The sequence below is a fragment of the Bos taurus genome, chromosome X (assembly GCF_002263795.3).
Source record: "Bos taurus isolate L1 Dominette 01449 registration number 42190680 breed Hereford chromosome X, ARS-UCD2.0, whole genome shotgun sequence".
Classification (NCBI taxonomy): domain Eukaryota; kingdom Metazoa; phylum Chordata; class Mammalia; order Artiodactyla; family Bovidae; genus Bos; species Bos taurus.
This window is the reverse complement of record NC_037357.1, coordinates 76,461,758-76,473,964: the sequence shown is the minus strand read 5'-3', so window position 1 is coordinate 76,473,964 and position 12,207 is coordinate 76,461,758. Positions and strand designations below refer to the sequence as shown.

At 38.1% G+C, this 12,207-nt stretch overlaps 1 non-coding gene across 1 annotated transcript; it reads left to right on the top strand.

The window, feature by feature from the left end:
- Positions 1–12,018: 12,018 nt before the first annotated feature.
- LOC112445302 (U6 spliceosomal RNA) lies at positions 12,019–12,124 on the top strand. The gene has a single exon (XR_003033659.1). It is a non-coding gene; the product is annotated as a U6 spliceosomal RNA (small nuclear RNA).
- The last annotated feature ends 83 nt before the right edge of the window (positions 12,125–12,207 follow it).

The window sequence follows — 12,207 nt, the reverse complement described above, 5'->3', positions numbered from 1 at the left end:
TTTAAAGCAAACTTTCATTTCTTGGGGTAAGTCCTACTTGGTTCTTGGTTGTGGTAAATAATCCTTTCTACATATCACTGGATTCCAATTTTCAGTTGCTAGGGGTTTTGTTTTGTTTTGTTTTGGTTTGGTTTTTTTTTGAGGATTTTGTATCTACAGTCACAAGAGATATTCAGACCAGTTATTTTTTCCTGAGGTCACTTGCTTCCTGTCTGAAGAATTTTTCTGAGTATTTCTTATAAGGTAGGTCTGCTAGCAACAAATTCTCTCAGCTCTTGCTTATTTGGGAATGTTTTTATTTAGCTTTCATTCTTATAAGACAGCTTTACTGGATATATGATTACTGACTGACAGAATTTTTCTTTCAGCTCTTTGAATATATTATTCTACTCTCCCCTTCTACTTTCGATGCTTTTTGATTAGTAGTCACCTGTTCATCTTACTGGGGTTCCCTACATGTGAGGAGTCATTTTTCTCTTGCCGCTCTCAAGATTTTGTCTTTGTCTTTTAATATTTTTACCATGATGTGTCTTGGTATTGATTTCTGCATTTATTCTACTTGCAGTTCTTTGAGCTTCTTAGATTGTAGATTAATGTGTTCCGTCAAAACTCAGAAATTTTCAGCCATTATTTATTTGAATATTTTTCTGCTCCTTTTCTTCTCTCTTCTCCTTCTGATATTCTCTTTGTGCATATTTTGGGGCATTTAATGTTGTACACATCTCTGAGGCTCTGTTAACATTTCTTTATTCTTTTTTCTCTTTATTATGAAGACTGCATAATCTCTATTGATCTATTTTCAAGTTCACCATTTTTTTCTTCTGCTAATTCAAGTCCACTCTTTGAAGCCTACTAGATCTCTTATAGTGAATTTTTAATTTTGTTATTATACTTTTAAACTCCAGAATTTTGATTTTTAAAACTAATTTATATTTTTAATGATATTTTCTTTTTATTGAAACATTGTCATCCAGCAAAAGAGACAAAGATGTATAGAACAGTCTTTTGGACTCGGTGGGAGAGGGCGAGGGTGGGAAGATTTGGGAGAATGGCATTGAAACATGTGTATTATCATATGTGAAATGAATCACCAGTCCAGGTTCAATGCATGATACAGGATTCTTGGGGCTGGTGCACTGGGATGACTGGTGCAGAGGGATGGGATGGGGAGGGAGGTGGGAGGAGGGTTCAGGATGGGGAACACATGTACACCCGTGGCGGATTCATGTCAATGTATGGCAAAACCAATACAATATTGTAATTAGCCTCCAATTAAAATAAATAAATTTATTTTAAAAGTTAAATTAAAACTTCAAAAAGAGAAACATTGTCATCACACCTTTCTTTAATTTTTTAAGTAAAGTTTTATATAATTCTTTAAATATATTTACTATAATACCAATTCTGAAATATTCGTCTTCTCAACTGATATCTAGGCCCTCTCACTGGCAGTTTCAGTTTCTTCTTTTTTTCCCATGTATGGGAAAAACCCATGTATGAGTTATATTTCCTGTTTTCCCTTTTTTGCATGTCTAATTATAGCAGCTTTGTGTACTGACCCTCCCTTACTCAGGGTTTATTGTTGTTGTTTGCTTCTTTGTTTAGTGATATGGATAGACTATTTTAATGAAGTCTATTTCCCCTATAGTGTGCAGTTCCCCATTAATGTCATTTCTCAAAAAGCACAGCTTTGGGCATGCATGCAGTCACCCTGAGATGACAGTGGTTTTAGCAGAGATCTTTTTTTCTCTTTCTCTGATGTCTCTGTTAAGCTATCTACCTCTGCTGGTAACACACAGAGTTATTAGGAATCAGTAATTGCCAAGTAATTACCCTGCTGCTTTTGAGATTGCCCTGTGTCATATATTGCTCCTCAGTCCAATCCAATTAAATTTGTGCCCCTTTGTAGAGGTAGGTTTTGAGGCCAGCCTTTGAGTTTTGTTCTGACTACAGGAGGACTTTTCTTATTTCTTTCCCTCATTCTCTCTAGTAAATTGGTCTATGATTAGTTTTGCTTATTCTCATGAAGCTACTAGCCTCTTCTTTGCTTACTACCAAAATCTCCAGCATTTCAAAAGCACCCTTTGGCTTGAACTTCCCCATACTATGTTTCAATAAACTCAGTTCCCCTGGGGAGAGCATCAGAATTCACTGTTCTTATGGATCACCTTTCTCCCTGGGGAAAATATCTGTATCACTGCTCCAGAGCTGAAACTGGGATCAGCGGTCTGTTTCAGAATGAAACACCTACTTTACAAGCACAGTGTGTCTTGGCCTCTCTTGCTGTGGAAAATAGCCTATAAGTCAGCTGGAGTGAGGGTGGCTGGGGACAAGTGTTTTTGACCTGACAGGCCTAGGTTGGAGCTTCCATACTATGATTTAGAGCTGGCTAGAGGAAGGGAGCCACAATCCTCTCAACCATGCTTAGATGAAACAGAGCTTCAAAATAGGTCTTGGGACAAGAAGAAATGCTGGTTGCCCACCCCTCCTGGGGAAAATCTTCATCTTCTTGGATGCATCTGTCTGCAGCTTCTGTCATTGAACTTGAGATTCTCACTGTTTTTAAAACCAATATTTAGTAGATTTTATTGTATGTGCTGCCAACTGTATATCTTCTTTGGTGAAGAATCTGTTCAAGTCTTTGGCCCATTAAAAATAAAAAACCCTGAGTTCTTTGTTTATTATTAAGTTGAGAAAATTAGTTATATATTCTTTACTGAATATGTGATTTGCCAATATCTTCTCTCAACTGATTTTTTTACAAAAGTACAAGGGCAATTCAATTGAGAACTGATAGGATTTTCAATAAATAGTGCTGGAGTAATTGGATATCTGTATGGGAAAAAGGCAAACCATGACCTCTACTTCACATCATACACACACACAAATGAAATGTGCAGCAAGATAAAGCTAGGTTTTCAGAATTGTGGCATGAGGTACTTGGCACATTACCTCTCCTCTTAATTCAGTATTTTTTATTGCTTTATAGTATTCCACTGAAAGGATATACCATTGTTTATTTATTTCATGGTATGTAAATAATACTCCAATAAAGCTGCTTTTAAAAAGTATGAACACAAATGCATTTACTAGTTTGGCTGAATCTCAAAAGCTATCTGTTGATTTAAAGAAGTCAAACAAAACAGTATATACTGAATGATTTCACATACTGAAATTCTAGAAAAGATTAAACTAACCAACAGTTACAGAAAACAGCAATAGCTTTGTAGCACTGGAAATTGACCATCATGAGGCCTGCAGCAATTTAGGGAAATTCTGTATCTTGATTGGGGTGGTGGTTATATGACTGTATATATCAGTGCTGATTCAACTGTAGACATAAAATAAAATTTTAGGTGATTGAAAAAACAAGGCAGCCCATATCCCAGACCCTCATAAAAACCAGAGAGCCCATCTTGCCTTTAATGATGAGAACCAGGGCTGCTTCATCTCTACTTGGTGTAAGACAAAACTCAGTTGAAGAATCTGGAGGCCACCTCAGAGACTCTGTCTTCTAGGGATGCAATGTAGACTAACCAATTCTTAGCCAGACTAACAAAGCCCTTCAAATTTATATTGGGTATTATTTACTCTGATGCCATCTAAATATATATACTGCCCATGTTCATAGAATAAATTCTAAAAAGCTTTTTTTTTTAACTCCTAGACATCAAATCTCTTTTTTTGAAAATGAATCAGTCTTGCTCTATTAAGATGCTAGGGTTAGAGGGAGGGAGGCACAACAGGGAGGATATATATATGTATATATATACACATATATACATACATACATATATACATACACACACACACACATACTTATAGCTGATTCACTTTATCATACAGAAGAAACCAACACAACATTGTAAAGCAACTATCCTCCAAAAATGTTAGTATCCCTATTTTATACTCTGACATTATCAGGGCCCTGTACCTTATCAGTATCTGAGATTTTTCACCAACCTTTTAATGGCCATGTTTTGCCTTAAGGGCATACAAGATATTTGAAAATACTTTTTACCTAACCCAATCACCTATAAAAAGGGCAATCAAGACTGAGTGATACTAAGATATAATTTAATAATTGGTTTTGTTTTTCAGAGAATATTTACCCTTTGAGACAGCAAACGGTTGTTTTAGGAGGAATAAAAAATGATTTAAAGACACATTGAGATTTAAAGACAAAATGAGAATTAAATGAGCAAATAGTATATTATTTATCATTTGTTATGATGAACATCATCCCTTATCATGGAATTTCAATACTGACATTCTCCCCTGAGGGATATGAGTTTTATTTCTAAGACCAGACTGGAATTATGGGTAAAGGCAACTTTCTTTTTCCCTTCTGATTCAATTTCTTAAATTTATGGAATCCTCTTTCCTTTTTTTTTCTTTTCCCTGATTATCAAAGTGGTAAGCATACAGTTTGGAAAATTTGGGAAGTATGGAGAAATATATAAAAAGAAATAAGTCACTTGTCATCTCTACAGCAAGAGGCCACAAGAAACAGTAGACATATGAAAGAAAGGCAGCATTATTTCCAGTTACTGAGAAATTAACTTTGTCCCTCCAACCCCAAATGATTGACCAGCTTAATGATAATAAGCTAACTTCATTTCCACCAGGATTTCATTGATACAGGGGCTTTTAGATGGAGCTGGTCATAAAAAGAGTGAACTACAGATGAAAAGGATTCTATGGCAAGTTTTAACTAGAGATCATAAAATAAAGTATTAGCGATGATGGTTCCAGGGACCAACCTCATTTAACTTCTAGTCTGTTTCTTGATCATATCCTGTTGGATGTGGTCAGTCCTATAAGTCCCAATCCCATAAGTCCTGCCTGCTAGGTACTAACAGGGATGGTGTGGGGAGGGAGGAGGGAGGAGGGTTCAGGATGGGGAACACATGTATACTAATTAAATAATTTTCTATTAAAGAAAAAAAAATAGAATACCGGAAAATTGAGACAACAATACAGAGTTCCCATGAAAAAAAAAAAAAAAAAGAAATTAAATTGCTGCATAACTAGGTATGAGTAACCATAAATTACTCAACCAATATCTTGATATTAGACATATGCATTGTCTCTAAGATATTGCTACAATAAATGACTGCCCTCAGCAAAAAAAAAAAAAAAGATTTTTTATGATAGTAATTTGGTGTTACAGGCAGGGATTCAGGAATATGACTTAACCCATGCAAAGGTCATAAAGGAAAGATAAACACAGGGTGCAAACATAAATAGAAATTAAAACATTACTTTGTGATTAGTGGAGTTAGTGCCCAGTACTTTGGTACAGGGCTCTCTGTAAAGCTAGGTTTCAGTAAATAACCTCAGCTCAGGGTCCAAAAAGGACTTCACATTCTCCTGCCAAGTCTTAACCTTAGTAATTGACCATTGAATTGATAAGAACTCTTAACTACATGAAATATCAAGTGAAGGACACAGGAAAGCAAGATGGTTGGGCACCCAGGAGACTCTGGCTTAGTGTTTTAATATCTCTGAATGGCAAAAAAAAAAAAAAAAAAAGCACTAAAGAGAAAGATCTTTTCATCCATAGTGACCAGCCTAAACACACTAGCAAACATAGCTCAAGGGATCCAATCAAATTACTAGGTCCTCTGGAGGGAGGTAGTAGAGGTGAGGAAGCTGTGATCCTTCTCTTTATTCTCACTTTGTGCTTAACTGTCACTATGTGAGAAGAAACTGTACAATATGTGGATGCCCCCATAAGAGCATGGGAATCAGATGGTCCTAATTCTTTTATAGATGGAAATTTTCTCTAATTGGATCTTAAGAATACAAGTTTTAACAGGCTCACATTCTGTCTTCTTTTAGTATTACATTCATTGTAGTGGTCCCTCAAGTTTCTACATCCTTTCTAAGCCCCCCCCCTTTTTTTTCATTATCCATCATACATATTTAAAATACAGTTAACTTTTGAATAACACAGGTTTGAATTGCATGAGCTCATTTATATATGGTTTTTTAAAAATAAATATTTATCATGTACTATATAGTTTCCAAATCCTGAAAGATGATGCTGTGAAAGTGCTGCACTCAATATGCCAGCAAATTTGGAAAACTCAGCAGTGGCCACAGGACTGGAAAAAGTCAGTTTTCATTCCAATCCCAAAGAAAGGCAATGCCAAAGAATGCTCAAACTACCGCACAATTGCACTCATCTCACACACTAGTAAAGTAATGCTCAAAATTCTCCAAGCCAGGCTTCAGCAATATGTGAACCATGAACTTCCTGATGTTCAAGCTGGTTTTAGAAAAGGCAGAGGAACCAGAGATCATTTTGCCAACATCCGCTGGATCATGGAAAAAGCAAGAGAGTTCCAGAAAAACATCTATTTCTGCTTCATTGACTATGCCAAAGCCTTTGACTGTGTGGATCACAAGAAACTGTGGAAAATTTTGAAAGAGATGGGAATACCAGACCACCTGATCTGCCTCGAGAAATTTGTATGCAGGTCAGGAAGCAACAGTTAGAACTGGACATGGAACAACAGACTGGTTCCAAATAGGAAAAGGAGTAAATGCTGGACTGGAAGAAACACAAGCTGGGATCAAGATTGCCGGGAGAAATATCAATAACCTCAGATATGCAGATCACACCACCTTTATGGCAGAAAGTGAAGAGGAACTAAAAAGCCTCTTGATGAAAGTGAAAGTGGAGAGTGAAAAAGTTGGCTTAAAGCTCAACATTCAGAAAATGAAGATCATGGCATCTGGTCCCATCACTTCATGGGAAATAGATGGGGAAACAGTGGAAACAATGGCAGAATTTATTTTTCTGGGCTCCAAAATCACTGCAGATGGTGACTGCAGCCATGAAATTAAAAGATGCTTACTCCTTGGAAGGAAAGTTATGACCAAACTAGATAGCATATTGAAAAGCAGAGACATTACTTTGCCAACAAAGGCTCGTCTAGTCAAGGCTATGGTTTTTCCTGTGGTCATGTATGGATGTGAGAGTTGGACTGTGAAGAAGGCTGAGCACCGAAGAATTGATGCTTTTGAACTGTGGTGTTGGAGAAAACTCTTGAGAGTCCTTTGGATGGCAAGGAGATCCAACCAGTCCATTCTGAAGGAGATCAGCCCTGGGATTTCTTTGGAAGGGATGATGCTAAAGCTGAAACTCCAGTACTTTGGCCACCTCATGCGAAGAGTTGACTCATTGGAAAAGACTCTGGTGCTGGGAGGGATTGGGGACAAGAGGAGAAGGGGGACAACAGAGGATGAGATGGCTGGATGGCATCACTGACTCGATGGACATGAGTCTGAGTGAACTCCGGGAGTTGATGATGGACAGGGAGGCCTGGCGTGCTGCGACTCATGGGGTCGCAAAGAGTCGGACATGACTGAATGACTGATCTGATCTGATCTCATATAGTACCTGATGGGCTTCCCAGGTGGCTCAGTGGGCAAAGAATCCACCTGCCAATGTAAGAGATGGTGATTTGATCCCTGGGTTGGGAAGATCCCTGGAGGAGGGCATGGCAACCTACTCCAGTATTCTTAACTGAAGAATCCCATGGACAGAGGAGCCTGGCAGGCTACAGTTCATGGGGTTGCAAAGAGTTGGACACGACTGAAGCAACTTAGCATGCATGCATGCATATAGTACATGATACAATCCAAGGGTGGTTGAATCCAAAGATGTAGAACCATGGATAAGGAATTGGTTCCAGCTGTAAATTTACATGTTTTTTTGACTGAGGGGAGTGTTGGTGCCCCTAAACCTTGTGTTGTTCAAGGGTCAACTGTATTTTCATTTTCATTTCCCTTTGACTCTTGTATTCTTAACAATCTCATCTACTTCCTGTTTGAGAAGGTGCATGCTAAGTCGCTTTATTCATGTCCGACACTTTATGATCCCAGGTTCCTCTGTCCATGGAATTCTCTGTGCAAGAATACTGGAGTGGATTGCCATACCCTCCTCCAGTTATGAGAAGGTACCTTACGTTTATAAAAGATAGCTCTCTGAGTGAAATGTATGGCCTAACAGTCTTCACAGTATCCATCTCTTGCTCATCTATATATACATCTCTGTCCCCAGCAAGATACCGAGGATTTTGCTCTATGTCACAGTGACTGTTGTTACCACTCTCTGCTCCAGGTTCCTTCAGACTACAAAACCTGCCTTTTAAGGAAGGTTCATCCCTTGTTCTCACAAATGACCCAATAAGGGAAGCACCCTCGACAAATTCCTAAACCAAAGGGGCTGCTGTTGGTAACTTCCAAAGGCACTCACCCACTCAGTGAGTACCAGTGTATCTGCTGTCATGTCTTCTTTCCTGAAACCTTGAGTTCCCTTTGGTTTTTAAATAACTTGTAGTATAACATTCTTTTGCACTCTACCCCCAGAAGTAGTAGCATATGCTTCTATTTCTATTTCCTTCTATTTCTCCCTGATTTATTTCTTAAGGTTCTGTACATTCCCTACCATGCATAATGCTAACACTATTTGTGGGACCTTATTGTCTTTTGTCTTTCCTTTTCCTTCTCTTTCTTTTGTGTTTTAGACATTTGTTTTCTTAACATACTCCAGGCTTTACCTTAGGGGATTCCTCCCACAGTAAGAACTGTAAAGAAAAGAAGTTCTAGGGGCTTCCCTGGTGGAGTGATTAAGAGTGTGCCTCCCAGTGCAGGGGATACAGGTTCGATCCCTGCTCCAGGAAGAGCCCACATGCCATAGAGCAAGTAAGCCCATATGCCACAACTACCGAGCCAGCACTATTGAGCCCACAAGCCACAACTACTGAACCCAGCACCACAACTACTGAGCCCGTGCACCCTAGAGCCCATACTCTGCAATAAGAGAAGCCACTACAGTGAGAAGCCTATGAACTGCAACTAAGAGTAGTCCCCACTCACTGCAACTAGACAAAGCCTGGGTGCAACAATGAAGACCCAGCACAGCTAAAAATAAATAAATATTAAAAAGAAGAAAAGAAGTTCTAAGTCTGCAGAAGGCATTCATAGTTCAAATAAAACTACCTTATCCATCTTCACATCCATGAATAGAAGAATTTCTTTCAGCTGATATCTTTGCATCATTCCAATATCTAACCTACACCAGATCCATACATATTGAAATCCTAGTTTAGTGATTTCATCTTTTCTCCTCTTCCCTTAGAGCTCTAACTCTCTAAGTGTTATGGGCATCTTCCTCTTTGCTCCAAACTATACCTGCTTCCCCAATCACAAGTGGTGTCTCCTGAAATTCACTAAATAATGCCTGAAGTATCCTTTGCCACTCTTGTGGTCTTTCTCTCTTGATTTTTTTTCCTGAATATTTTGTAATCTGTCATGAAAAGGACTATAATCTGCTCTTATTAATGACACTTTGTCTGTAATACTCAGAGGACTCATCAATAGTTTTCTGGGCCTGGGATAGTTTGTGGGAAGAGGAGGGGCAATGAGAGGTCATTCCAGTTTACTCTCATCTTTCTTTTTCTGTTAAATCTCTTTGACCTGAGTTATCTTCCTTGACCTAGTAATAGAGCATATACCCTCCTTTTTCCTACTCTATACCAAAAAAGCTTTTAGGCCTGGGGACATTTGGGGGGCGGGGTTATCCTTCTTTTCCTTTTCATGTAAGCCAAATTTGACCAAAGCCTTCTCAATCTTCATTTCCTGATAAACCTATGGTTTGCTTTCTGACATTTCTAAATCTAAAATGGTCTCCTAGGCTGTGATTCTCTGTTCATTTACAACATGCTGTACTTTCTCTGCCTGCTGCCAACGTCTTTAGGCTGTTGCTGTGCCAACCAGATTCTCAAAGCCAAGGCATTACTGCCACAGTGTCTTTTAGTGTATTGCTTTTTTGTTCTGACTTTTTCTTTTGAATTTTTGGTAATTTATTTCACTGTAGCCTCCACCCCTGCAACCTTAATTGTAAAAGCTGCCATATTCTTCCATGTATTTAAGGCTTTCACACTTCTTGATTTGGTTTCTAACAAAGTCTACCATCCTTTGGGTCTTCGAAATCAACAACAAGGATCATGGTATACCTGAGGGATAGCCAGAATGGATTCACAAACTTATGAAACAGGAAAGAGAGCCTTAGAAGTATGGCTCTAAGTCACACAGAATAAGGTAAGCAGCAACATAATATGGGCAGATGGCACCAACTATAAACACTTAAAGGCCTAATTGTCTCCCACTAAAGTTCAGTTTACAGTCATGACAGAGGGACAGAATAAAAAAGGGGGAAACAAACTATGGTATCCAAAATAATTCCATTGTATTAAAGAGAAAGGATATGTCCAAAGAAAAGACACATAAACTGTCACTGTTTGCAGATGACATGTTATTATACATAGAAAATCCTAAATATTCCACCAGAAAACTATTGGATATAATCAGTGAATTTGGTAAACTTGCAGGATACAAAACTAATGCATGAAATCTCTTGCATTCCTATACACTAACAAAAAGGCAGAAAGAGAAATTAAGGAAACAATCCCATTTACCATCACAACAACAACAAAAATGCCTAGGAATAAATCTACCTAAGGAAGCAAAAGATCTATACTTATAAAATTATAATACTCCAATGAAAGAAATCAAAGAGGACACAGATGGATGGAGAAATAAACCATGTTCTTGGATTGGAAGAATCAATATAGTGAAAATGAATATATTACCCAAAGAAATCTACAGATTAAATGTAATTCTTATCAAATTACCAATGGCATTCTTTACAGAATTAGAACAATTTTTTTTTTTTTTACAATTTGTATGGAAACACAAAAGACTCCAAGAGTCAAAGTACTCTTAAGAAAAATGGAGCAGGAAGAAACAGGCTCCCCAACTTCAAATTATACTAAAAAGCTATAGTAATCAAAACAGTATGGTACTGGCACAAAAACAGAAATATAAATCAATAGTACAGGATAGAAAGCCCAGAGATAAACCCATGTACCTATGGTCACCTAATCTATAACAAAGGAGGCAAGAATAAACAATGGAAAAAAGAGAGTATCTTCAATAAGTGGGGCTGTTAAATCTGGATAGCTACATGTAAAAGAATGAAATTAGAACACTACCTAGCACCATACATAAAAATAAACTCAAAATGGATTAAAGACCTAAAAAGGCCTGCATAGTCAAAGCTATGGTTTTTCCAGTAGTCATGTACAGATGTGAGAGTTGGACCATAAAGAAGGCTGAGCACCAAGGAATTGATGCTTTCCCAAGAATTGATGCTTTCAAACTGTGGCTCTGGATAAGACTCTTGAGAGTCCCTTAGACTTCAAGGAGATCAAATCAGTCAATCCTAAAGGAAATCAACCCTGAATATTCATTGAAGGGACTGATGCTGAAGCTGAAGCTCCAATACTTTGGCCACCTGATGGGAAGAGATGACTCACTGGAAAAGATCCTGATGATGGGAAAGATTGAGGACAGGAGGAGAAGTGGGCAACAGAGGGTGAGATGGTTGGATGGTATCACTGACTCAGTGGACATGAGCATGAGCAAACTCCAGGAGATAGTGAAGGACAGAGAAGCCTGGCTTGCTGCAGTCCATGGGGTCACAAAGAGTCAGACATGACTTAGTGATTGAACAACAGCAACAACAACAAATGTAAGACCAGATACTATAAAACTCTTAGAGGAAAACATAGGAAAAACACTCTTTGACATAAATCACAGTAAGATCTTTTTTGAAGCACCTCCTGGAATAATGAAAATAAAAACAAAATAAATAAAAAGGTCTATATAGTCAAAGCTATGGTTTTTCCAGTAGTCATGTACAGATGTCTGGTTTGACATAGCTTTCCTTCCAAGGAGCAAGCATCTTTTAATTTCATAGTTGCAGTCAACATCTGCAGTGATTTTGGAGCTGAAGAAAATAAAATCTGTCACTGTTTCCACATTTTCCCCTTATGTTTGCCATGACATGATGGGATGGATGCCATGATCTTAATTTTTTAAATGTTGAGTTTCAAGCCAGCTTTTCACTCTCCTCTTTCACCCTCATCAAGAGGGTCTTTAGTGTTCACTTTGGCAGCACAAATACTAAATTTGGAATGTACAGAGAAGATTAGCATGGCCCCTGTGCAAGGATGACACGCAAATTTCTGAAGCATTCCATATTTTTAGACATAGAGAACAGACTTGTGGACACAGCGTGGGGGAAGGAAAGGGTAGGATAAATGGAGAGAGTAGCATGGAAAAATATCT